The sequence below is a fragment of the Grampus griseus genome (genome assembly GCF_964374135.1).
Source record: "Grampus griseus genome assembly, chromosome: 1".
NCBI classification, from domain to species: domain Eukaryota; kingdom Metazoa; phylum Chordata; class Mammalia; order Artiodactyla; family Delphinidae; genus Grampus; species Grampus griseus.
Window position 1 is genome coordinate 94,808,486 of NC_139017.1, and position 27,372 is coordinate 94,835,857.

Genomic DNA, 27,372 nt, shown 5'->3' on the forward strand with positions numbered 1-27,372 from the left:
ACCAGAGTATATAGTTTCCTTTAAAACAACAATATTACAGTAACTATTCTCACACTGCCATGGAACCTGATTAAATGCTGGAAAAAATCTAAGCTTTTCTGCCTCAACCACTGCCTGGATTTGGAGAGGAAGAAAAGACAGAAAGGAACCCATAATGGAGGGTGAAGAGCTTGTCAGAAAAGATTTCACAGGAAGGATATCCCTTGGGCTGAGACTTGCAATATGAGTGGATACTCTTCTGGAATTCTCGAAGAAGGGGCAGTCTGAGTCAAGATTCAGAGGTGAGAAACAGCCTGGCATATCACATCCATGACTTCCACCTCATCCTCATTGCCTGGTGTGTGCTCATGATTTGGGACGGTAGCATCAAAGCCTGCACAGTTTAAGTGGTTCTCTCTTACTCTCTTCCCAGTGCCTGGGGTGCCAGATCCATTCTAAGGAGTTCTACCCTAGGCAATGAGCAACCTCAAGGCAAAGATAGCATGATCAGAGCTGTGCCTCAGAAAGATCACTCAGGTAGCAGGAAGAAGGATGAATGGCAGAACCATTCGGAATTAAATGTAACAGCCCAGAAAGAGTAAGAAAAGTTGCTGGCCTGAACTCAGGGCCAGACTAAAATATGTGGAGAACCTGAGTTGGCTAATTATTTGCCCCTACAAACTGGTATTTTCTCGTATTTGCTCTACATGTGTTTAGAGAAGGGACTGGGTGCTAATCAACACCCAGCCCTGTATTGCCCGCAACCCACCTGCTTGCCAAGGCAGCTTAGAGACCACCTGCTGTTACTAAAGCAGATTCCATGAAGGCCTCAACTCTCACTCCAACAGCTGCCATTTCCTCCTTAAAGGATTATGGTGTAAACAAAATTTCTAATGGTCTTTAAGCACCCCTTATAGATTAACATTCTAGGCTTTAAGCTGGCTTGACATACCTCTTGGTCTGTCTCTGCTTAAACTAAATCATAGCAGAGTATTTAGGTAGGAAAAGATAGACACAGGCACTATTAAAAAGGAGAATGTGACGTGGTGACTGAAAAGCAGGAGATAAGGCAGAGGGAAAAAGTCAGTAATGGACAATGAGAAAGAAGAACTGGAAAGGCAGGAAAAGAAACTTGAAATAGATGGGTCTTAGAAGCTGTATTAGGGCTGAATAACACCCCTCAAATCACAGAGGCTTAACATAGGAAAATCTCAATCATGCAAAATCCAATGTAATTCCCAACAGGGAGGCCCTCCTGGGAGGCTCTTCTCAAAGTGGTGACTCAGGCTATTTCCACCTGTGGCTCTGCCTTCTCATGGTTTTAATATTGCACTGGTGTCAGTCTGCCAGCAGGTGTTTAGAGGATCATGAACCTCAGTTCAGAAGTGATGTATCACTTCCTCTCACATTGGTGGCAAAAACTAGTCATGGGGCCCACCTGGACATAAAAGGGACTAGGAAATGTAATATCCATCTGGGTGCTACTGTCCAACAACTCTGCACCACGGAAAGGGACCCCAAAACGGTCATCTCCCAGCCAACTCTGCCACAGACAACAAGAGGAGACAAAATTCAAACATGAGTAATTGATAAAGATTTTTTTTTTTTTAGATTCCATGAAGAACCAAGGGACAGGACAGGAATAAAGATGCAGATGTAGAGAATGGACTTGAGGACACAGGGAGGGGGAAGGGTAAGCTGGGATAAAGTGAGAAAGTGGCATGGACATATATACACTACCAAATGTAAAATAGATAGCTAGTGGGAAGCAGCGGCATAGCACAGGGAGATCAGCTCGGTGCTTTGTGACCACCTAGAGGGGTGGGATAGGGAGGGTAGGAGGGAGATGCGAGAGGGAGTGGATATGGGGATATATGTATATGTGTAGCTGATTCACTTTGTTATAAAGCAGAAACTAACACACCATTGTAAAACAATTATACTCCAATAAAGATGTTTAAAAAAAATTCGTTTTTCATTCATCAAATGAATGGGTAAACAAAATGTGGTATATACATAATATGTAATATTATCCAGCCTTAAAAAGGAAGGAAATTCTGACACATACCAAAACATGAATGAACCTTCAAAATATTATGCTAAATAAAATAGCCAGTCACGGGCTTCCCTGGTGGCTCAGTGGTTGAGAGTCCACCTGCCGATGCAGGGGACACGGGTTCGTGCCCCGGTCCGGGAGGATCCCGCATGCAGCGGAGCGGCTGGGCCCGTGAGCCATGGCCGCTGAGCCTGCGCGTCCGGAGCCTGTGCTCCGCAACGGGAGAGGCCACAGCAGTGAGAGGCCCGCGTAGCGCAAAATAAAATAAAATAAAATAAAATAAAATAAAATAAAATAGGCAGTCACAAAAGGACAAATATTGTATGATTCCTCTTCTATGAGGTACCTAGAGTAGCCAAAGCATAGAGACGAAAAGCAGACTGGTGGTTGTCAAAGCTTGTGGGGAGGGTGAATGAAGAGTTGTTTTTAATGGATATAGAGTTTTGGGGAAGACAAAAATGTTCTGGAGGTGGATGGTGGTGATGTTTGCACAATACTGTGAAGGTACTTAATGCCACAGAGATGGACAGTTAAAATGGTTAAAATGGCAAATTTTATGTTATGTATACTTTTCCACAATAAAATTGTTTAAAATTTTTCATGAAGTTCTCTAGTCCTGCTTAGCCCTGTAAAAATATGTAACAATGAATACTTACCAGGCATAAACCCTTCCAGGAAAAGGTTACCTATAAACAGAAAAGACATAACTTTTAATAATATATATATATATATATATATGTATGTATTATCTACTTTAATTGAATTAAAAACCACAGAATAATTTGTCTCCAAGGCAACCTTCAACTCTAGTAGAAACTGAATCCCACAGGTTTTCAGGTCTAGGCAAAAAGCAACTGGGTTTCTTTAAGGCTTTGCCTAGTTCCCTTCAGACCTGGATATGTACCCCAAATTTGTGGCAACTTGATCTATCACACGAATAAGGACCAGAATATCAGTGGAAGAAAAGCATGAGAGCAAAACATATATATACAATATGGCACTTCTTTTTCAAATTAATATGATATTATATACATAGTATATATAATATATATAATATTATATATATGCATGTATCACTTAAAAATTAACAGTAATCTACTGTAAGCAGTGTTATCACAAGAAATGGTTGATTTCTTCTGTATACTTGTCTTCTTTTTCCAAAATGTAGTAAATGTGTATTACCTTTATAATCTACTAGTCTAAGAGGCAGATAGTTTCTCAGGCTCTGAGATGGTTGATCTTGTAAACTTTGGGAAAAAACTTCCGAGTAGACGCAATAGTGGATCTCTGAGATACACCTTCCCTCCAGAGATTTCTTTTTTTTCTTTACTCAAGAACATTTAACACCTTCTAACTTGAGTAGGCTTAAGTGTCCGCTGTAACTTAATACTTCTCAGAGGACCAGAAGATAAATCTCTTGTCAAGGAACGTGCCACATAAACAACTTCCACAGTGATTTTAACCTTCCTAACAAATAGTTCTGACACAAAGGGCACAGAGGAAGTGACAGGACATCTAAGTAAAATATGCAACAGTGGCAAGAAATGCATTTGTGAAACTGTCCCCCAAAGTCCTGACAAACTACATTTGTACTCTCCTTTTTCCTTTTTTGCCTACCATTATTCTGACCCTCTTGTTTTGAATTTCTTATTTGCTTGTCCTTCTTCAGTCATCTCTGCAGCATCCTTTAAGACAGTTATTGGGCCAAAGGGAACAGGAATTCATTGCTCACGTTATAAGTGTCTGGTGCAAAGGAAGCACTTAAGAACTTTTTTTTTTAAGGAGCCAAGACTGAAGACTGCAAAGCCGCCATTGCATTACAAATGCAGTGTTTGGCTAGTACTTCACTTTAGTTCTGCTACTAGGGAGGCTTCAATGGGGCCAAATTTGTAAATCCCTAAGGAGGAGCCAAAGTAGAGCGATTCATTTTCATTGCCTTTGGAGTAAGGGAAGGAATTATAAATTTGACAATACTTTTTGTTTTATACACTTTTATAAAGATTAAGGTGCGCATAATTTAAATACAAAAGTTCTTGCATTTCTTCTCAGATTTGGTCACACCTTTTTCTTTCATTGTTTTTTTTTTTTAATTTTATTGGAGTATAGTTGATTTATAATGCTGTGTTAGTTTGAGGTGTACAGCAAAGTGAATCAGTTATACATATATGCACTCTTTTTTAGATTCTTTTCCCACATAGGCCATTACAGAGTATTGAGTAGAGTTCCTTGTGCTATACAGTAGGTCCTTATTAGTTATCTATTTTATATATAGTAGTTTGTACATGTCAATCCCAATTTCCCAATTTACACTCCCCACCCCCTTACCCCTGGTAACCATAAGTTTATTTTCCACATCTGTAACTCTATTTTTGTTTTGAAGATAAGTTCATTTGTACTCTTTTTTAGATATGGGTTGATATCTCCTCCAAGGTGACTTAGGGTCCTGGAGGGTCAGAACTATGTTTTCTAGCTTCTCTTATATAAGGGGCAGAGTTCAGCACTTTGCCAGACATGTGGCGGTTGCTTAATATATACATGTTGATTCATATTTTTAATCAAGGAATATATGTACTTTTTGAACACAATGATAACAAAAATATTCTAAATATCAATATTTGAAAGACTTTCATAGAAAAAACAACAGCACAGTCTCCTGTACACATCCCCTATTCCCCACCCATCCTTGACTTAGGCAACTACTTTGAATTCTCATAGTCATTTCTGCTGGCAATTTTTCCATATTACTTTCTCATGTGCCTATTATTTTTTGATTTATCAAATTTACATCTTCCCTGTTGACTTTTTGCATCCGTAGAGGATTTAATGCCCTTACACCACCACTGCTCACACACTCAGTTCTCCTCTCCCCTTGTCCCACTAAAGGTATATCACAATGGTAGGAGAAATAATCAATGGACATATTACAAAGATAATGTAAATATTATTCACTGCTCAGCCACTGTATGCAATAATTACATTTTCCTTTGTTAACAACCTTCTGTTTTGCTTTCTTTTATCATTTGCAAAGGTTTCTATATGACTAATTACTCCATCATATTTGTTAAATATTTGTCTGTGTTATTTTTCAAGAGCTCTTTTCTTTCCCCTAGGGTTCTCCTCTCTGGATTTTTGCATCCTTCTGCCCAGTGTCATCCTGGGACTTCCTTCTCTTGGCTGCTATTCCTTAGCTAGCTGTTTCCCAAGTCTTGTCTTCCTCTATCTAGATTTACCCATCATCAATAGCTTTCTATGACAGGATGCATGGAAATTACATCTTTTGAGATCTCATATGTGTAAAAGTTAATTATGTTTTCACACCTGATATCTGAATACAAATGAGCCAATGAATGCGACAGGGAATAGCATGTTCAAAGACCCAGAGGCAAGAAAGCATGGCACATCTGTGAAACTATAAAAGAGTCACTGGCTTGCCCCAAGCAGACGAACAATAAGACACTAGATTGTAGCATCATTTTTATAAGAAGAAAAGTTCAAATGAGAACAAAAGAAACAACTTCAGCTGACTATTAATTCAATAACTTATCAAAGCCAAGAATCATCTGGAAGAGCACAAGACAGTCTTATCTATAGAGTCAAACAGAGTTAGAGAAAATACCATTAATGATTTTACATTCTAAACCAAAATTCTAACAGCAGCAAGATGTTGTGGAAAAAGATGAGTCAAGGAAATGTTTTTCTGCTGCTTTCAATAATTTCTCCTGCTTCCGAGTGAGATGGTTATGGCTGTTTATTCATTGTAGTGGTTCTAAAACTTGACTGTGTATCAGAATTACAAGGAAAGCTTCAAAACAAATCAAGTTCCAGTTTTCACCCCTGACCTACTGAATGAGAAATTCACTTGGCCAGAGTTTAGGAATGAGAATATGGGATGAGGGGAAAAGAAACTGAGATTATTGTGGATCAGCAATTAATGGAAGCCCACCTCTCTTCCATGCTTTTAGAATGTCCAGTTACCCTCCTACTCAGGGAGCAAAGCCTATGCCTTATACCTCACTATATTCCAATGCCCAGAACTCTCTCTGGCTAATGGCACACACTCAGTAAACTTACGTTGGATAAAAGAATGGATGATACTCTTCACCTTAAACTATAATTGCTGATAATATACCTGCCCCACAACCCTACCACCCTTAACTACCCTGCAAGATACTTGAGGGCCTGAATGATATGCATTACATCAGCATACCTAAATAAAATACCCAAAGTATAAATACAGGAAACTGTAAATAAAATAAGAAGGAAGTTATTGAAATACAGAAGATACATTGTATGTAAATTTAGTATCTGTTTTAGCTGGTTATTTTCTTTCTGATATCAAAGGCTCAAGTCAAGGCATTTTGTTGCTGTTTTTTTAAAGAATATGGAAGCAAAACTAAAATTTCAAGATTGCAGATGAGGCTGAGAAGTAGGGAGAAGAGGAGACAGCCAAAGACCTCTGGGAGACTCTTCCGTGCTGAGGTAGAATTGAATTGGATGGACATAGGAGTCCTATTAAAAGGAAATTTTGCAATGTTCTTCTTACACAACTGTTAATTAGCCGCATATAGTCTCTGTTGTATTGCTGGGTAAATAAATATTTACATTATGGAAACCATATCTGACTATTATTTGCAAGAGATAATGAACAGCTGACTAATACCATCTTTAGTGAGGACATTGAAAACTTCCTCATCCAGGAAGACGATACTTAACAGGGTAAGTTTAACCAGTGAGCTGCCAGCGTTTGAAAAAAGAATCAAATAATTACAATAACAAGCTTCAAAACAATTATCCTAAAAATTTTAAATTCAAGGGCTAAGACTTTGGAGTCATCTGAATCTAATAAATCTTGAAATATCGTGCCACACAAAAGTGTAAAATTCCCAGACATGTAATTTTTGATGATAAGTCCTATACAAGGATAAACTTTGTGGTAAGAAATTTTCCTTCTTTTCCTTTGGGGAGAAATAGAAATTCTGTCAAAACATCCTATGGTCATTTTCTTTCCTTTCAGTTTTTAAATTTTTTTCTGGTTATTAAAATAATAAGCATTTATTTGTAAAGTACACACAAGTAGAATATCATCATTTTTTTTCTGAATTCCTTACACAACTGAAATATAGCATGTAAATTTAGAATCTTGACTTTTTTTCACTTATTTGTAAATAAATTTTTGACCTATTTCTGATTGTTCTCTTGTAATACATTCCAGAAGAACAAATAGGGTGTGAACACTAAGAATTTTAATATATACAGCCAAATTGCTTTCCAGAAATTTTGTACCAATATACCACCAAAATTTGATGCCCATTCTATTTCACTCTAATTAGCACTGGATTTTTAAAAAATTTTTCTTTGCTAATCTAAAAGACAGAAATGTAGTTTCCTTTTTGTTTTAATTAGCATTTATTTGAGTACTAGTAAGGACGTTTACATTTTCCGGTTAGTTACAATTTTCTTATGTATGGGAGGTTCATGTCCTTTGCCCAATTATCTCTAAAGGTCTTACTGCATTAATTATCATTTTGTATGAGTTCTCAATATGTTAAGATTATAAACCTATCTATCATGTTTCATACAAATACCACTTTCTTGATTCTAAGTTGCCACTGATGGGAAGACACACCATTACTTTAATAACAGCGTTTAGAAAAAAAAAGAAATACTATACTTATAAGATGTTAATTATAAAATGTCTTGATTTCAGGGATGTTAAAATACAGGTAGTTTTAAAATGTTAAAATGTGGAGAATGTTAAAATATGGAGTTAGCTCCAAATCAATACAGTGTGAATTTACTGTGAATTCTTATAAATTAATCAGATCATCTGATACCGAACAGAGTCATATGACCAAATATCTAAAAATGTACCCAGTTTGATGAAATACATGAATTTTAATATGGGTCATTAATATGTTGAACCAGTGGCAGTTCCTTGAACTTGGATCATAAATTATTCTAAGCCATTTAGTTGATAAGTGCTGCTTGATAATGTAGAACTTGACAGACAAGAACTCTGCTGTGAATGTTAATATCATGTGACTTTTATGTGTCAGGAAACATACACATCTACCTATAGTCATGTATATATGTATGAATATATCTATCTACCTATCTGTCTGTCTATCCTGAGTATGTATGTATGTGTGTGTGTGTGCACGAGTGTGTGTGTGTGTATAATGTTCCATTAATATTGAGTGTTTAACATTTACGAAAGCTGCCATCATATGGCCACTTTACCAGAATTCTTTTCATGTTCATTATCCATCAAGAATCATAGAAATTCCTAGAAAATGTGGTTGTTTTAAAATATGAGTGTTTGTTCTAGTATGCATAGGATGGATAAACAACAAGGTCCTACTGTAGAGCACAGGTAAATATATTCAATATCCTATGATAAACCATAATGGAAAAGAATATGAAAAAGAATATATGTATATGTATACTGAGTCACTTTGCTGTACAGTGGAAATTAACACAATATTCTAAATCAACTATACTTCAATAAAATTTTTAAAAATGAAATAAGAGTGTTTGTTGATGTGGAGTTATATATGTAAAACTTATTATAATGGCATAGTGTAAATCGAATTTCTCTTACAGCATCAAAAGCTTAAATGTGGTACTGTGAGTATACTTCCTTACAAGCCAGTGGTCCATACGTAAGCCACCCACACACACACCCACACACCCAATAACAGTAATTATAGCTATCATGTATTGAGTGTCTGCTCATGCGCTAATCACTGTGGAAGAATTTTGTGAAGAAAGAGCAGTCCAGGCAGAACCAATAGATTGGCTCCAACTTCCTTGCTTATTCATTCCAATAATCACCTGTATGCCAGGCACTGTTCTGTGTGCTGGGAGTACTGAGGCAAACGAGAAAGACAAGGTCCCTGATCTGGTATTCTCAACGGGGTAGGCTTGCCATAAGAACAGACAGTAAACAAGTTAACAACTAAAGAAGAAAATGTCAGAGTGGGAGAAGTGCCATGAAGAAAATGAAATACAGTCATGTGGCCGTGACTGGTGGGAAGACCTGTCTGAGGAAAGGTGTCCTCATAGGGTGACCAGGACTATCTTCTTGAGTCTCAGACCCACCTGCAGCTGCCACTTTAGCTTCCTCTCTAGAACCGGCAGACTATGCTTCAAATTAATTGAAGTCTGATTGTCTTGCATTAAAAGGGGGATAATGACTTGTCTGTCATTTAAGAGTTTATATTTGGGTATAAATATTATTCAAACTGTAAGGTAATTGTTGGTTCTTAGCAGTATTATTTAAGATGGTTACTGGGTATCTTGTTCCTCGTGACAATAATAACTATCTCAGTAAGTCCCTTAACCAAAGGCTCTTTGGAGCTGTTTATCAGGGCAGCCACCAACTAAAGCCCGTTAGTGGAGGAGATGTTCCTCCCAGTCTGGATGAGCAAACCCAGTTCCTTGGGGTCCTATGGTTGCTAAAGTGAAGCTCACTCCAGTCTCTGCATCCTTGTGCTCCATCACTTACCTGGAATGATGGAAAAATGCGATGTTTGTTCCCCACTCGTCTGGAGACATTTTTTTCCCTTTACCATGGTTCTAGGCATGGTGGGAGGGAGCAATAATGCATGCTTTTGTTTTGCTCACACCTATGAAACTACGTTTTCTGAGTAAAGGTCATTCTACTTTTAGTTGAATATTTAAAATTTGTCTTTAATTAGCCAGCACTACTCAGTCTGAATCACCTCACACTTATCCCAGCCCTGTTGGCTCCTGTCTTAATTTAAATTTTCAATACTTTGCTCATCATGAATATTTTTTGCATTAGTTTTTATTTTTCCAAAATATTGCATTAAAATATTATTTATCTTGATTACTGAGTTACTCCCTTAAATTTGGTACCTGAGATGAGCACCCTGCTTTCCTTACCCTAGTCCAGATCCTACCCTGAATTACTGTGTGGACCAGAGCCCACCTCCCAACCACATTGAACTGGGAGTAATAAATGTTTCTTGTGCTAAGCCACTGATGTGTGGGAGCAGTTGTTATAACACCTGAAGTCATTTACCTTAATTAATTCAATTTATTAATTTATCTTGGATTAATTGTATCCTGGATACGCAGTGGATGTTTCTTAAACTTATCCTTTATTTAATAAAGACTTCTATTTCTGTAATATCCAAGATTTTTCTTGTGGCTAACTCAGGAGATGTACTGATAATTAGCTTCTATTATCATTTTGGAATCCATTAAAAACCTTATATCAGTGGTTCTGCTGAGAACGGTCTCCCAGTTCTGAGAGCATACATATCCAGTTCTTGAGAAACAGTATAGCATAGCGGTTATATGCACAGACTGTGGGGTCAGATGTTCTGGATCTGAACACAAATTTGGTAGACTGAGGAATCTTAGGCTCAATATTAAATTCTTTGAAACTCAGTTTCTTCATTAATAAAATGGGGCACGATTTAGCTTCAAGATGGCAGAGGAGTAAGAGGTGGAGATCACCTTCCTCCCCACAAGCACATCAAAAATACATCGATATGAGGAACAGCTCCTACAGAACACCTACTGAATGCTGGCAGAAGACCTCAGACTTCCCAAAAGCTGTGTGGCTGACAGGGTCTTGGTGCTCCAACTGGGGGTCAAGCCTGTGCCTGTGAGGTGGGAGGGCCGAGTTCAGGACATTGGACCACCAGAGACCTCCCGGCCTCACGTAATAACAAACGACGAAAGCTCTCTCAGAGATCTCCATCTCAACGTGAAACTGGCTCAACTCAATGACCAGCACGCTACAGTGCTGAACACCCTATGCCAAACAACTAGCAAGACAGGAGCACAACCCCACCCATTAGCAGAGAGGCTGCCTAAAATCATATTAAGTTCACAGACACCACAAAACACACCACTGGATGTGGTCCTGCCCACCAGAAAGACAAGATATAGCCTCCTCCAACAAAACACAGGCACCAGTCCCCTCCACCAGGAAGCCAACACAACCCACTGAACCAACCTTAGCCACTGGGGGCAGACACCAAAAACAACAAGAACTACGAACCTGCAGCCTGCAAAAATGAGACCCCAAGCACAATAGATTATGCAAAATGAGAAGACAGAGAAATACACAGCAGATGAAGGAGCAATGTAAAAACCCACCAGACCAAACAAATGAAGAGGAAATAAGCAGTCACCTGAAAAAGAATTCAGAGTAATGATAGTAAAGATATCCAATATCTTGGAAATAGAATGGAGAAAATGCAAGAAACATTTAAAAAAGCACCTAGAAGAACTAAGGAGCAAACAAACAATGATGAACAATACAATAAATGAAATTAAAAATTCTCTAGAAGGAATCAATAGCAGAATAACTGAGGGAGAAGAATGAATAAGTGACCTAGAAGATGAAAGAGTTGAAATAACTACCACAAAGCAGAATAAAGAAAAAAGAATGAAAAGCATTGAGGACAGTCTCAGAGACCTCTGGGACAACATTCAATGCACCAATACTTGAAATATAGGAATCCCAAAAGAAGAAAAGAAAAAAAAAGAGACTGAGAAACTATTTGGAGAGATTATAGTTGAAAACTTCCCTAATATGGGAAAGTAAAGAGTCAATCAAGACTGGGAAGCACAGAGAGTCCCATATAGGATAAAGCCAAGGAGAAACACGCCAAGACACATATTAATCAAACTATCAAAAATTAAATAAAAGAGGGCTTCCCTGGTAGCGCAGTGGTTGAGAGTCTGCCTGCCGATACACGGGACACGGGTTCATGCCCCAGTCAGGGAAGATCCCACATGCCATGGAGCGGCTGGGTCCATGAACCATGGCCGCTGAGCCTGCGTGTCCAGAGCCTGTGCTCCGCAATGGGAGAGGCCATAACAGTGAGAGGCCCACGTACCGCAAAAGAAAAAAGAAAAAATTAAATAAAAGAAAAAATATTAAAAGCAGCAAGGGAAAAGCAAGAAAAAACATACAAGGGAGTCCCCATAAGGTTAACAGCTGACCTTTCAGTAGAAACTCTGCAAGCCAGAAGGGAGTGGCAGGACATATTTAAAGTGATGAAGTAGAAAAACCTACAACCAAGACTAGTCTAACCAGCAAGGATCTCATTCAGCTTTGACAGAGAAATTAAAACCTTTACAGACAAGCAAAAGCTAAGAGAATTCAGCACCACCAAACCAGCTTTACAACAAATACTAAAGGAAATTCTCTAGGCAGGAAACACAAGACAATGAAAAGACCCACAATAAAAAAACCCAAAACAAGAAAATGGTAATATGTACATACATATTTATAACTACCTTAAATTTAAATGGATTAAAGCCTCCAACCAAAAGACATAGACTGGCTGAATGGATACAAAAACAAGACCCATATATATGCTGTCTACAAGAGACCCACTTCAGACCTAAGGACACATACAGACTGAAAGTGAGAGGATGGAAAAAGATATTCCATGCAAATGGAAATCAGAAAAAGCTGGAGTAGCAATACTCATGTCAGACAAAATAGACTTTAAAATAAAGATTATTACAAGAGACAAGAAGGACACTACATAATGATCAAGGGGTCAATCCAAGAAGATGATATAACAATTGTAAATATTTATGCACCCAACATAGGAGCACCTCAATACATAAGGCAAATGCTAACAGCCATAAAAGGGGAAATCGACAGTAACACAATCATAGTAGGGGACATTAAGACCCCAGTTTCACCATTGTAGTGATCATCTAAAAAGAAAATAAATAAGGAAATGCAAGCTTTAAATGATACATCAAACAAGATGGACTTAATTGACATTCCATCCAAAAATAACAGAACATACTTCTCAAGTGCTCAAGGAACATTCTCCAGGATGGATCATATCTTGGGTCACAAATAAAGCCTTGGTAAATATAAGAAAATTGAAATCATATCAAGTATCTTTTCCGACCACAATGCTATGAGACAAGATATCAATTACAGAAAAAAATCTGTGAAAAATACAAAGATATGGAGGCTAAACAATACACTATTAAATAACCAAGAGTTCACTGAAGAAATCAAAGAGGAAATCAAAAAATACCTAGAAACAAATGACAATGAAAACACAACGACCGAAAACCTATGGGATGCAGCAAAAGCAGTTCTAAGAGGGAAGTTTATAGCAATACAATCCTACCTGAAGAAACAAGAAACATGTCAAATAAACAACACAACCTTACACGTAAAGCAATTAGAGAAAGAAGAACAAAAAAACCCTGAAGTCAGCAGAAGGAAAGAAATCATAAAGAAATGAGCAGAAATAAATGAAAAAGATATGAAGGAAACAATAACAAAGATCAATAAAACTAAAAGCTGGTTCTTTGAGAAGATAAACAAAATTGATAAACCACAAGCCAGACTCATCAAGAAAAAAAGGAAGAAGACTCAAATCAGTAGAATTAGAAATGAAAAAGGAGAAGTAACAACTGACACTGCAGAAATACAAAAGATCATTAGAGATTACTACAAGCAACTCTATGCCAATAAAATGGACAACCTGGAAGAAATGGACAATTTCTTAGAAAAGCACAACCTTCCAAGACTGAACCAGGAAGAACTAGAAAATATAAACAGACCAATCACAAGTACTGAAATTGAAACTGTGATTAAAAATCTTCCAACAAACAAAAGTCAAGGACCAGATGGCTTCACAGGTGAATTCTATCAAACATTTAGAGAAGAGCTAACACTGATCCATCTCAAACTCTTCCCAAATATAGCAAAGGGAAGAACACTCCCAAACTTATTCTATGTGGCCACCATCACACTGATACCAAAACCAGACAAAGATGTCACAAACAAAGAAAATTACAGACCAATATCACTGATGAAAATAGATGCAAAAATCCTCAACAAAATACCAGCAAACAGAATCCAACAGCACATTAAAAGGATCATACACCATGATCAAGTGGGGTTTATCCCAGGAATGCAGGGATTCTTCAATATATGCAAATCAATCAATGTGATAAAACATATTACCAAATTGAAGGAGAAAAACCATATGATCATCTCAATAGATGCAGAAAAAGCTTTCAACAAAACTCAACACCCATTTATGATAAAAACACATCAGAAAGTAGGCATAAAAGGAACATACCTCAACATAATAAAGGCCATATATGACAAACTCACAGCTAACATCGTTCTCAATGATAAAAGACTGAAACCATTTCCACTAAGATCAGGAACAAGATATGGTTGCCCACTCTCAGCACTACTATTCAACATAGTTGTGGAAGTTTTAGCCACAGCAATCAGAGAAGAAAAAGAAATAAAAAGAAGAAGTAAAGCTGTCACTGTTTGCAGATCACATGACACTATACATAGAGAATCCTAAAGATGCTACCAGAAAACTACTAGAGCTAATCAATGAATTTGGTAAAGTAGCAGGATATAAAATTAATGCACAGAAATCTCTTGCATTCCTATACACTAGTGATGAAAAATCTGAAAGTGAAATTATGGAAACACTCCCATTTACCATTGCAACAAGAAGAAAAAACTACCTAGGAATAAACCTACCTAAGGAGACAAAAGACCTGTATTCAGAAAATTATAAGACACTGATGAAAGAAAGTAAAGATGATACAAACAGATGGAGATATATACCATGTTCTTGGATTGGAAGAATCAACACTGTGAAAATGACTATACTACTCAAAGCAATCTACAGATTCAATGCAATCCCTATCAAACTACCAATGGCATTTTTCACAGGACTAGAACAACAAATTTCACAATTTGTATGGAAACAGAAAAGACCCCAATTAACCAAGGCAATCTTGAGAAAGAAAAGCAGAACTGGAGGAATCAGGCTCCCTGACTTCAGACTATACTACAAAGCTACAGTAATCAAGACAATATGGTACTGGTACAAAATCAGACATATAGATCAATGGAACAGGATAGAAAGCCCATAGATAAACCCACACACATATGGTCACCTTATCTTTGATAAAGGAGGCAAGAATATACAATGGAGAAAAGACAGCCTCTTCAATAAGTGGTGCTGGGAAAACTGGACAGCTAAATGTAAAAGAATGAAATTAGAACACTCCCTAACACCATACACAAAAATAAATTCAAAATGGATTAAAGGCCTAAATGTAGGGCCAGACACTATCAAAGTCTTAGAGGAAAATATAGGCAGAACACGCTATGACATACATCACAGCAAGATCCTTTTTGACCCACCTCCTAGAGAAGTGGAAATAAAACCATAAATAAACAAATGGGACCTAATGAAACTTAAAAGCTTTTGTACCACAAAGGAAGCCATAAACAAGAGGAAAAGACAACCTGCAGAATGGGAGAAAATATTTGCAAACAAAGCAACTGACAAAGGATTAATCTCCAAAATATACAGGCAGCTCATGCAGCTCAATATCAAAAAAACAAACTGCCCAATCCAAAAATAGGCAGAAGACCTAAATAGACATTTCTCCAAAAGAGATATACAGACTGCCAACAAACACATGAAAGGATGCTCAGCATCACTAATCATTAAAGAAATGCAAATCAAAACTAAAATGGGGTATCACCTCACACCAGTCAGAATGGCCATCATTAAAAAGTCTACAAACAATAGGGGCTTCCCTGGTGGCGCAGTGGTTGAGAGTCCGCCTGCCGATGCAGGGGACACGGGTTCGTGCCCCGGTCCAGGAAGATCCCACATGCCGCGGAGCAGCTGGGCCCGTGAGCCACGGCTGCTGAGCCTGCGCGTCTGGAGCCTGTGCTCCGCAACGGGAGAGGCCGCAACAGTGAGAGGCCTGCGTACCGCAAAAAAAAAAAAAAAAAAATCTACAAACAATAAATGCTGGAGAGGGTGTGGAGAAAAGGGAACTCCCTTGCACTGTTGGTGGGACTGTAAATTGATACAACCACTATGGAGAACAGTATGGACAGTCCTTAAAAAACTAAAAATAGAACTACCATATGACCCAGCAATCCCACTACTGGGCCTATACCCTAAGAAAACCATAATTCAAAAAGAGTCATGTACCACAATGTTCACTGCAGCTCTATTTACAATAGCCAGGACATGGAAGCAACCTATGTGTCCATCGACAGATGAATGGGTAAAGAAGTTGTGGCACATATATACAATGAAATATTACTCAGCCATAAAAAGAAATGAAATTGAGTTATTTGTATTGAGGTGGATGGACCTAGAGACTGTCATACAGAGTGAAGTAAGTCAGAAAGAGAAAAACAAATATCATATGCTAACACATATATATGGAATCTAAAAAAAAAAAAATGCTTGTGAAGAACCTAGGGGCAGGACAGGAATAAAGACGCAGATGCAGAGAATGGACTTGAGGACATGGGGAAGGGGAAGGGGAAGCTGGGACGAAGTGAGAGATTGGCATGGACATATATACACTACCAAATGTAAAATAGATAGCTAGTGGGAAGCAGCCACATAGCACAGGGAGATCAGCTCAGTGCTTTGTGTCCACTTAGAGGGATGGAATAGGGAGGGTGGGAGGGAGACGCAAGAGGGCGGAGATACGGGGATATATGTATATGTATAGCTGATTCACTTTGTTAAACAGCAGAAACTAACACACCAGTGTAAAGCAATTATACTCCAATAAAGATGTTAAAAAAAAAAAAAGGGACATATAATGGTACCTATCCCACAGTGCTGTGTGAGGGAGAAATGAGGTAAAACTCAGCATATAGTCAGCACATGGTAATTATTAGTAGTTATTCTAATATTCTTTTGGGTGGAGGTCACTTTTTACCTCTCCCACTTTGGTATTTGTTGTAAATCTGAATTGAGAAGATACTTACCAACTAGCAGTGCTGATTTGTTTTAGCAGAACCATGGACGCTAAAGCAAAATTTAAACTGAAACTTAAAAAGCTGCACAGTAAAGAAGTTCCATGTCAGTCCTGTTGCTGGGAAGGCAGTAGTATCAAAAGGCAGGGTCACGGGAGCCTTTGGGATTTCCATAGCCCAGAAGCTCAGGTGCCAACCTGACTCCAGAGAGCTTGGGTTCCTGCCCATAATGGGAGCTGTCAGCAGGGGAGTTATAAATATATATGTAATCTCCTCTCCCATTGGATGAAATTCAAAATATGCACTGGCAATGAGAATTAAGATATCTTTGCCAAAAAGAAATCAAGAAAAACAATGGACATTGGAATTTTTTCTGGAAGTCTACTTCCCACAGGGAGTTTTTTTTTGCTTGCTTCCTTGCTTGTTATCTGTAAATGTCTCAATTCACAGAAAAGGACTAGTAACAGAAAAAAAGAATATTACAATATTATCCCATGTCTCAATGGGAACTTTTAGAAGAGGAGATCAGATAGGAAAATTAACTTGCTCTTTCAATTTACCGAAAAGATTTGTGTCCCGGATTATGGACTCATGGATTCATTGAGCTTAAAGCCGTAAGAAACCCTTGAAAGCACTCAGACACCTCCTTCTCCCCGCGCCCCTCCTCCTCCTCCTTCTTTTTCTTCTTCCTCTTCTTCTTTGCAAATGAAGAAACTAAGGCCTCAAAAGGAAGGAGAAGGGCTTCCCTGGTGGCGCAGTGGTTGAGAGTCCGCCTGCCGATGCAGGCGACACGGGTTCGTGCCCCAGTCCGCGAAGATCCCACATGCCACGGAGCAGCTGGGCCCGTGAGCCATGGCCGCTGAGCCTGCGCGTCCGGAGCCTGTGCTCCGCAACGGGAGAAGCCACAACAGTGAGAGGCCCGCGTACCGCAAAAAAAAAAAGGGAAGGAGAAGCTAGGTCCCCTGACTCTTGGTCTAGTGCTTATTCAGTATGATTCTTCACCTGGCATATGTTCCCCAGTCTTTCTTAAGAGTTCTACAGTCATACAAAAGCCCAGCAATGACTTTCACGCTGTCCAAAGACCTCATAGCAGGACACTATAAACATGATAATATTTGTAAATTCCAAATTCTTCTTATACTTTTAAATATTTGAAGTGGAAAGGATCAAGCAATGGTTTTGAAACCAACACCAATGTCTCTTTCACGGGATAAACGTTACATTTTAGTTGCTTAGGGCTGGGACCGCAGACATACATCTGCTCTTTTATTTGGAGACTTGGGCCAAATAAAGAGAGAGATAAATCTTATCTGAGAGATAAGATTTGTGTTTTGAAAGAACACAGAAAGAAGGAGGAGCAGCTATGGAGGGGCTGCTAACCAAGGAGATTATCTTTGAAGGCACCTATGGGTTTTGAGACCCTAAAGGCATAAAACCCAAAGAAATTATGCTTCCTTTATGCATTCATGCAAAGAACATACATGCCATGCACTGTGTACAAACTGGAGAATCAAAGGCTCTGCCCCAAAGGGGGGCAAACACATAAGAATCTATAATGCAACCTGATAAGCATAGTAACTAGCCTGGATTCTAGGAGTCAGGCCGGGCTACAGCAATGGGGACTAGTGACCCAAGTTTTGCAGGATGAGTAAGTTTAGGTGGACAAGATAGGAAGGGTGTTCCTGACAAAGGAAACAGTAAATTGTTCTTCATCAAAGGTGGTGACTGGTGACTAAGTTCTGAAGGATGAGTAAGAATAAGTAGACAAGATAGGAAAAAGCAATCCAGAAAGAGGAAGCCAAGTAAATCTTGAAAGTTTCTTTCCAGTCCTGATAAGCTCACGAAGGGCAGGGGCCATGTGCTGCTCAACTTTATCACCCTAACTCTAGCACAGAGCCTAGCAGAGGGTAGGGTATGTGGAATGAATGGCTGTTGAGTAAATGATGGATGGATGCAGGGAGCAGGCATCCTCCTTTTCAGCCTGCAGAATTCCACACTCTATCCCAAATGGGGCCTGAGAATCTATGTACTTTTCCAAGCTCCCCTGAACCTCTGGCATGAGACATTCATCAGACACTATGACCAAGGGTAACACCTGGCAGCAGCTGCTCAGCTGTCCAAGACACACCAATCTGAAGAGGAAGGTACCGTTTTCCTAATTTTGGGCTCTGGTGGGAAATGAAGTAAATCTTAACAAAGAGATAAAAATAAGCTGCAGGATAAATCAAGTTGTCCCTTAATAAAAACATGGACTAGGGCTTCCCTGGTGGCGTAGTGGTTGAGAGTCCGCCTGCCGATGCAGGGGACACGGGTTCGTGCCCCTGTCCGCGAAGATCCCACCTGCCGCGGAGCGGCTGGGCCCGTTGGCCATGGCCGCTGAGCCTGCGCGTCCGGAGCCTGTGCTCCGCAACGGGAGAGGCCACGGCAGTGAAAAGCCCGCGTACCGAAAAAAAAAAAAAAAAAAAAATCCACCTTAAAAACATGGACTAGGGGTATGGGTGGGCGGTGGTGAACAAATTAAATTCCCCTTAGAGAGTGGACAGTCTTCCTTTGATGTTGCTTTTTAAATTAAGGATCTTTTTATAGTATCTGGATAAAGTAAGCTGTCCCTCTAGCTACACAGCTGACAGAATTCAAGAGGAACGTGGCTAAAGCTCCCCAGATCCCTAGTCTCTGAAGCCTTCTCCTGCTTCTGGAAACTAGAGTTTGGGCTAACAAGCCTTTGGTTGTGAGAGCATTGGGGAAAATCATTTTCATCATGTTGGATTTTTTATATAAAAATAATACACACCAATGGTATTTTTTTCAAACAGAACAAAAGGATAACATAATCAAGTAATATTCATAATTGTTGGACCTAGGTGATGGGTAAATGGGCAGGGGGCTCATTGTGTCATTCTTTCTATCTGTGTATGATTAAAATTTTCCATAACAAAATGTATTTTTAAAAGGAGTTTTTATCCATCTCCATGGTCTATATCACCTTAGGCCTCCAATTCCAGAGTTAGACATGGTAATGATCTCTTCTATAACCTTCTAAACATTTTCTGACCATTTACAAACACATATATCCATGTACAGAGCCTTACTTTTAAAGTAGTATCTCATATGCATATTATTCTGAACCTTCATTTTTCTTTCTTCTTAACAATACATTGCAGAATTCTTTCCACAGCAAAGCATGCAGCTCTCATTCTTTTAATGGCTATATAGTATTCCATTAGAAGTAGCTATCAACACTCTGTACACTCTGTGGAATTCATTTTTTTATATATTTGCAAATACAATAGGTGAAAAAGTGTTTCATTAATTATAAGTAAGGGCCAGGATGTTTTCATATGTTTATTGGTCATTCACATTTCTTTCTTTGTGAAGTTCTCATTCAAATCTTTTGCTCATTTCTCTTTCAGGAAATTTTTTGTCCTATCTTTTATTTGTCTGTAATGTTTCTCTAATAATAATAAGGCATTTTTCCTCTTATCTAATGTATGCTGAAGATATTTGGGGGCACAGTGTAATGATGTGGTCAAGAGTAACACTCTGGAGCCAGATGACAGGGCTGCTGGAACCCTTGTCACTCCTGACAGGTAATACGGCCAGCCTATTCCAAGCATCCATCCATTGAATTGTACTGTTGGTAAAAAATGTTACAAGACTTGCCACTCTTAATACCAAAGACACCAGATAGGAAAAATTTTATCAGCGCATGTATGTGCGCGCGTGCGCGCACACACACACACACACACACACACACACACACACACACACACACACACGCTAGGAGGCTTCCTATGAGCCTTTCTCAAGAACTTTCACAGGTGGATCCAACCGCATCGACCTCTGCCAAAGCCTTCAGTCTTTTCATCTTCCAGAACGGTGACCCATTTGGAAATACCACCCCTCCAGGGTGCCCTGACTACTGAACCACCCCCGTTCCCACCATTTCCTCTCCTCCTCTCCTCTCTCTCCTCTCCTTACCCACTCACCCACTCTTCTCCCTCACTTCTTGGAGTCCTCTCTGCCCTTGGAGGTCTTGGAGACCTCCCTCCCCTGTACCTCCCTCTCCTCTACCTCCCTCTCCTGTACCTCCTGTACCTCCCTCTCCTCTACCTCCCTCTCCTCTACCTCCCTCTCCTCTACCTCCCTCTCCTGTACCTCCTGTAACTCCCTCTCCTGTACCTCCCTCCCTTGTACCTCCCTCTCCTCTACCTCCCTCTCCTCTATCTCCCTCTCCTCTACCTCCCTCCCCTGTACCTCCTGTACCTCCCTCTCCTCTACCTCCCTCTCCTGTACTTTTCCTCCCTCTCCTGTACCTCCCTCTCCCGTACTTTTCCTCCCTCTCCTTTACCTCCTGTACCTCCCTCTCCTGTGCCTCCCTCTCCTCTACCTCCCTCTCCTGTACCTCCCTCTCCTCTACCTCATCCATCTCCATGAATGACTCCTTCCCATCCACACAGTCTGCTGAACATAGCAAGGGATCCACTGGACAATGATTAACTGCACAGACTCTGGGATCAGGTAGCCTATGGACAATTCCTGACTCCACCCTTTATAGCCACGTGGCCTACACAAGTTCTTTGCCATCTGTGAAATGAAGATCATAAGAATATCTCGCTTTATGAGGATTACATTAGTGAATATGTGTAAAGCATTTAGAGCAGTGCCTGATCTACAGCAAGTATTATCGAAGTGTTTGCTAAATAATTCACATTTTAAAACATGTCTCTCCTTTCACACACAAACAACAGTGTACTCATCCTAGATCCCACTTTCCTCTCCAGTCACCACCCCAAATTTTCCTCTTCCCTGACCAGCCACGCTTTTTGAAACAGTCTCCTGCATTCACTTCCTCCACTTTCCAACCTTGTATTCATAACCCAACTTGCTGCAGATGGAATTCACTAAAGCTACTCTTACCAAAGCTAATACTCACAACTTCCTAGTTGAATCCAATAGCTGCTTTCCAGCCTTTATTGATTTGTCATTAGTGTTTAATGTCACCAAATATCATCCCCTTGAAAGGCTCACTTCTGACTCTACAGCACCATCACCTTCTTGTGATTCTCCTCCTAACCGTCCAGCCACTCCCCTTTGCCCCTTTTATGTTCCTTTTCTTTGGCACAGTCCCTTAAACAGTGATGTCCTCAAGGTTCTGTTCTAGGTTCCTCGGTGACCTCAGGCACTAACAAAGCTTCGAGTACCATTGCTATGCAGATAATCTTCTAATCTCAATCTCCATTCCAGATCTGGGCTGAGACGGAGAGCTAGCTGCCTCCTGGACATCCTCACTTGGATGAAGAGCTAAAACTAGTAAGTTTAAACGTGTCAATGAGTCTGCGTCTTCTCAAACATCTCCTGCTCTCTGAGTTCCCTCTCTTAGAGAATGGTGCCAGAGTCCACCCTGTCCCCCAAACCCAAATCCCAGACTTGCTTCCTGGGTGCTCCCCCCTCCTAAGCCTCCACATCTGGTCAATCAGCTATTGCTCCAGTATCTTCTAAGTCCATATTTTTCCTGCATCCCAATTCCACTAAGTTTCTGGCCTGCACCAGCCTCCCGACTTGCCTCTTCCCTCCTCACTGAAGCCAGAGCGATCTTTCTAAAACTCTGACCTGACTGAAGCCAGAGCGATCTTTCTAAAACTCTGACCTGATGCTCTGTTTCCTCAGCTGAAAGCATGTCAGGGGCTACCTGTTGCCCTAGAGTCCATCCAAACTCTTAACCCAGCAACCAGGGTACACCAGAGGTCACTTTCACCTGCCACAGAGCTGATTTTTAACAATCCAGGAATTTTGCATGCCCGTTGGTAGTTGGTAGCTGATATCAGCCACAACAGGAACAGTCTATGGAAATCAGCCGACGCCCCCCGAGCTGGTTTACCAGCCCACATTCACCTACCACCTCATCCCCTAAAACTTCCCAGCTGCAGCTCTGCTCTCCAGCTACACTGAATCACTGCCAGTTGCCTCTCACTTCTGTGCCCGTGTACTACCACTGCTTCTGAAGGGCATCTCCTCCTCTTCTGTAGGCACTCTCCTACTTATTCCTGCATCAGCACTCACCTCCTCAGGGGGGCCTTTCCTCAAATTGACAGATGTACTCCTTCTGCGTGCTGCCACAGCACCCTGTCCTTCATAAGTCTGTGTCAACATCTATGTCTACATATAAAATGAGGGCTTGCTATTTGCCACACGATGGAAAAGAAGTTGACGTGCATGACCTCATTTAATCCTCACAATAATCATAGGAGAGGTTGACTGCTTAAATGAAGACATTTGGTCTTAGAGCAGTTCTGTAAGCTCCACGAGTTTAGAGGCTGCCTTGCACACCCAGTACGTATGACAGTGCTGGTACTTAGTAGGTGTTTGACACAAGTAGATATTGAATAAATTAATTCTAAATCACAAAAATAACTGCTTGACAAATTCTACATTATAACATTCACAGGTCTTTGTCCCTACAACTTATTAATATTCATACATTCTCTAGAAGCATACAAATGATGCTGACTGAAAAGTTTACCCACTACTCTCCGTAAATAGCTGGTGCAAGAACCCTTTTGCAGGCGGCAGCAATCAAGAGAGCACCCTAAACTACTGTTAATCAGACCCCAGCCCCACACTGCTTCTGGGTTTCCATGTACCTGTCAAGCCTCAGGGGCTGGAGCTTCTCTCTTAAAAGCATTGGCTTCTTGAGGTTCTGCAAGATGCTTAAGTATCTTTTCAGTGTTTTGTTTTTAAGCTGTGATTTCTCCACGACCATCCCTGAGATTCAATTGACCTTTTCCCATGGTTTCAAAATAGCAACCAAGAAGCTGGGTTTTGAAATTGAACCAGAGACAAGGGTTATGAACCTGAGTGCTCCCCCAGCCATTTGGAGGCACTGCAGACGATGAGGGCACAGCTTTCAAGAACTTTTACCCAGAAACAGTGTCTCCCAACAAAACGATGTTCATTTGGGAAAGAAACTGCTACCAACCGATTTTACCTCTGGGATTTCTTTGGCGTTCATGACGAGTGTCTATAGCACCTGGGTCAAATGAGAATTATTTGTGTGATTTATTTGAGCCTCTCAGGAAATGCCAAAGTTCCAAATATTCTGGTCATTAAAAATTCTTGGAAAGATGAGAGTGCTCCAATTAGACCCAACTATAAGAGCTTTGATGCAGGACGAAACTCCATCTGGACCCCAAGTAATCACTGAGGAATACTTTTTCACAGGGAAGTAAACCATGCTCTCATCTAGCTTTATGTTGTCCACTGGTCATTGTAGGGTTTGGAACTTCCACTTGGAAGTCATTGGTGAGAATAAAAATATTTTCATTTATTATTTTATCCACAGCACCCACTTTCAAATAAAATGTTTCTCCCTCCCTCTTAGGGTTTTTCCTAGGTTTGAGTTAATTCTTTGCACAAGGAATAAAGCTGGTGCCAAGTACAAGTTAATAATTATATTATGCTTATTCTCTGGGGAAGCTGAAGTCTGATCAACTTCCTCCACATTGTAGAACTGTTTCTTCTTTCCCTTGAAGGTTTCCTTGCTCTCCCCCACCCTCCCCCCAACCACCACACACAAATGATTCGTGTTTACCTTTTCTGTCCTAGTCTTCTTTTGCAAATCACTTTATTCTCTGTAAAACGCCTTTGATAATGAGGATCTCAACTGTCTTCTCACATCCCATTGGCATTAGATCAATTGTACAAAGGTTATCTTGAGGTTTCGTCTAGACTTTTAAAGAAAGCATCCTGGAAATAGTTCCAGGCTTTTTGATTAACTGGGCAGTTCTGGAAATCATCGGCTTTTGTCATTCCTCACGTGAATTACGGTATTCATCACTGGCCCTCTATATCAGGGTGTGCTGCTGAGAGTTTCTGCTAATACAGGATGCAACAGTTTGGATTCTCATGAAAGTGTTCATTCTGAGGTCATTTCACCTTTATATACGAATCTTTATTTAGATCTTAATAAATGAGAGAGTCAATGTTAGACCTTTACTAAAAAATTCTACCAAGCCCTTATCATAGAGATCAGTGTGGCCCTCAAATTTTTTTCCTTCTGATGGCCTTAACCTCTTTTGGCTCAATTTAACTTTGTTTCAAAGGAATTTGGATCAGAGCAGACTGTGTAGGCAACCACTCTTCATGATTATCAACGTTGTTCCTATGTGGGAATCTACATGCACAATTCAGAAAACTATGGTGACGATAATTTTATTCAAATTGATCAGTAGCGTGTGGCTGGCTGCCTGGGTGACACCGACAAATCGAGAATAGTCAACATGTCGATTACAAAACAAGATCAGCTCTACCTTCACGAGATGGGGCCAAGAGCTGCTTCTTGCGAAGTAGTCTCTTGCATACTTTGTCACTAAAAGAAAGGCAGGGAAGGAACTAACCTTCATTGAGTGCCACATGCCAAACACTCCCGCAAACAATTTACATGGGTTTAACTGAAAATTCATGATTACAGGAGGGTGTGAAATAGCTCTTTATAACAATAAGAATGGGGAATTCCTTAACCTAGGGGTGTTATGGACTTTACAGATTCTTGTTCAGTCTGAGGGAAATTTCTTGAGGGAAGGGGTTGAGTAGCTGAGTTTAAAAGACTTTCCTGTCTTGAATAATTATTGGTCCAACTCATGAATGTATTTTCTCAGTTGCTGCTTCCTGCATTATTAGCTTTGCCCTATCTCTGTGTTATTAAGTATTTAAAGCAGCTCGTTAATAATTTACTGCTCTGCTTCTATATGGCTGTTCAGCTGCTACCCTAAGGTTGGAATTTCTCCTGGGTTGCAGCTCAGTTCTTATGTTGGCTCTTGTTCTGCTTGGGCTGCAGGTCCTTCTCCCTTTTTCAGAAACTCATGGCGATATTTCTGGTTGACTCCTGATGTTACACCTGCTAACTCTTGCTGATTCCTCCCAGATATTTCAACGCCTGGTCCGTTCTGGACTTGTTCCACCTTGTTTGGTTTCCCATTTTGTATAACCGCACTCTAGATCTGATACACAGGACATGATTGACAAAGGCACATATGGTTGTCTATATCTAGGGACCTCTGTATGGTTACACTGAATAGATCACATTGACCAAAAGTTATGACCAGGATGATTCTGGAAATTATTCTTTCCACTAGCCTACAGGTCTAGGCTTGAAAATAAAATCAAAGAGTAATCAAGTTGTTGATTCTAAAAACCAACAAATAGTTGCAGGAGAATCTAAATCTGCTTACCTATTTTCTTGAGGAGTAGCATGTAATGAGTTAATAATAAGTAAGGAACTATATGTCAAAATCATTTTCTGATGTTGCATAAGTCTTATATGACACCATACAATTGGAAATCTCTGATTTTCTGACTACAGAATGGACTTAGTATAGTGCTAGTTACCAGATATTTAGTGTAGTTTCTTTCCTGATTTCAAAGACTATTTTTTAAATATTAATTTTTTGGAAAAAATTTTTTAAATTTAATATTTTTAAAAATAGTCTTTTGTAAAAGGCTTGGCAATTCCTGCATGAGAGGAGAATGATTACAAACTGATTAAATGCTGATTAAATGTAGTTTATCTCCCAAATGGCTGTCATCAATTCTTTCCCCCCTTTTACATGCACACAACACCTCCATCTAAAGAGAAGTCCATTCCTTCACCACTCAGAATCTGAGCTCTCCCCTGAGTGCTTCAACCAATAGGATATCATGCAGATGACATTGTGTCAGTTTTGGGTTTGGTCTTTGTAAGGACTGGAAGTTTCCATGTCCTGCCTCTTGGAGCCCTGAGCTGCCATGTCAGAAGTGCAAGATACTTTGCTAGACAGAAAGACTACTTGGAGGAGCTCAGAAGTGACAGACATGTGATGAAGAAGCCATCTTGGACACTCAGCCCAGTTGAACCTTCACATGGTTCCAACTCAGCAGCTCTACAACAGCAACTGCACAAGAGACCCCAAGTGAAGTCTGCCCAGACAAGCTCAGTCAACTCACAAAACTAGGAGAGATAATAAGAAATTGCTGTCTTAAGCCACTAAGTGTTAATGTGTTTAATTACATACTGTAGACAACTAAGACAAATGATTCTCAAGGTTCAGGATAAGGCAAGAATCCAAACCAAGTACTTCCCATTAAAAATTTTATCTCTGAATTTCCCTGTCCACATCCAACTCATTTGGCCTTTCTCCAGTTGTTTTATTCCTAATTTTAGTAATGAATGTGAATTATTACTGTTAAGCCTAAGTCTTATATATGTGTACATGTATATATAAATCTTAAAATTTGTTTATAAATTTACTATATAAATACACACAATTCACAAAAGCTATTGGCACATCACAAAGTCAGGATGGTAGAATTAATGGTGGGGAATCCCAATGGAGATCACCAAATTTTACATGTCAATGATTTATTGGGCAGCAAGAATACTTCATCTGATATATGCTCTTATTCTTTTTCCACAAAAAGATACTAATGGAAGCCATTGTATGGTCCACTAAAAATATCCAACATGATAATTTGCTATCTGGCTTCCAGGAGATATTAATCCTTT

At 39.7% G+C, this 27,372-nt stretch overlaps 1 long non-coding RNA gene across 1 annotated transcript in view; it reads right to left on the minus strand.

The window, feature by feature from the left end:
* The window catches only part of LOC309827207, a 36,487-nt gene extending 12,970 nt beyond the window's left edge, over window positions 1-23,517 (minus strand). The window contains exons 1-2 of the long non-coding RNA XR_014297187.1: window positions 23,477-23,517; window positions 2,692-2,721 (exon numbers count right to left, since the gene is read on the minus strand). This is a non-coding gene — a long non-coding RNA (uncharacterized lncRNA). The remainder of the gene's footprint in view (window positions 1-2,691; window positions 2,722-23,476) is intronic.
* Window positions 23,518-27,372: the final 3,855 nt, after the last annotated feature.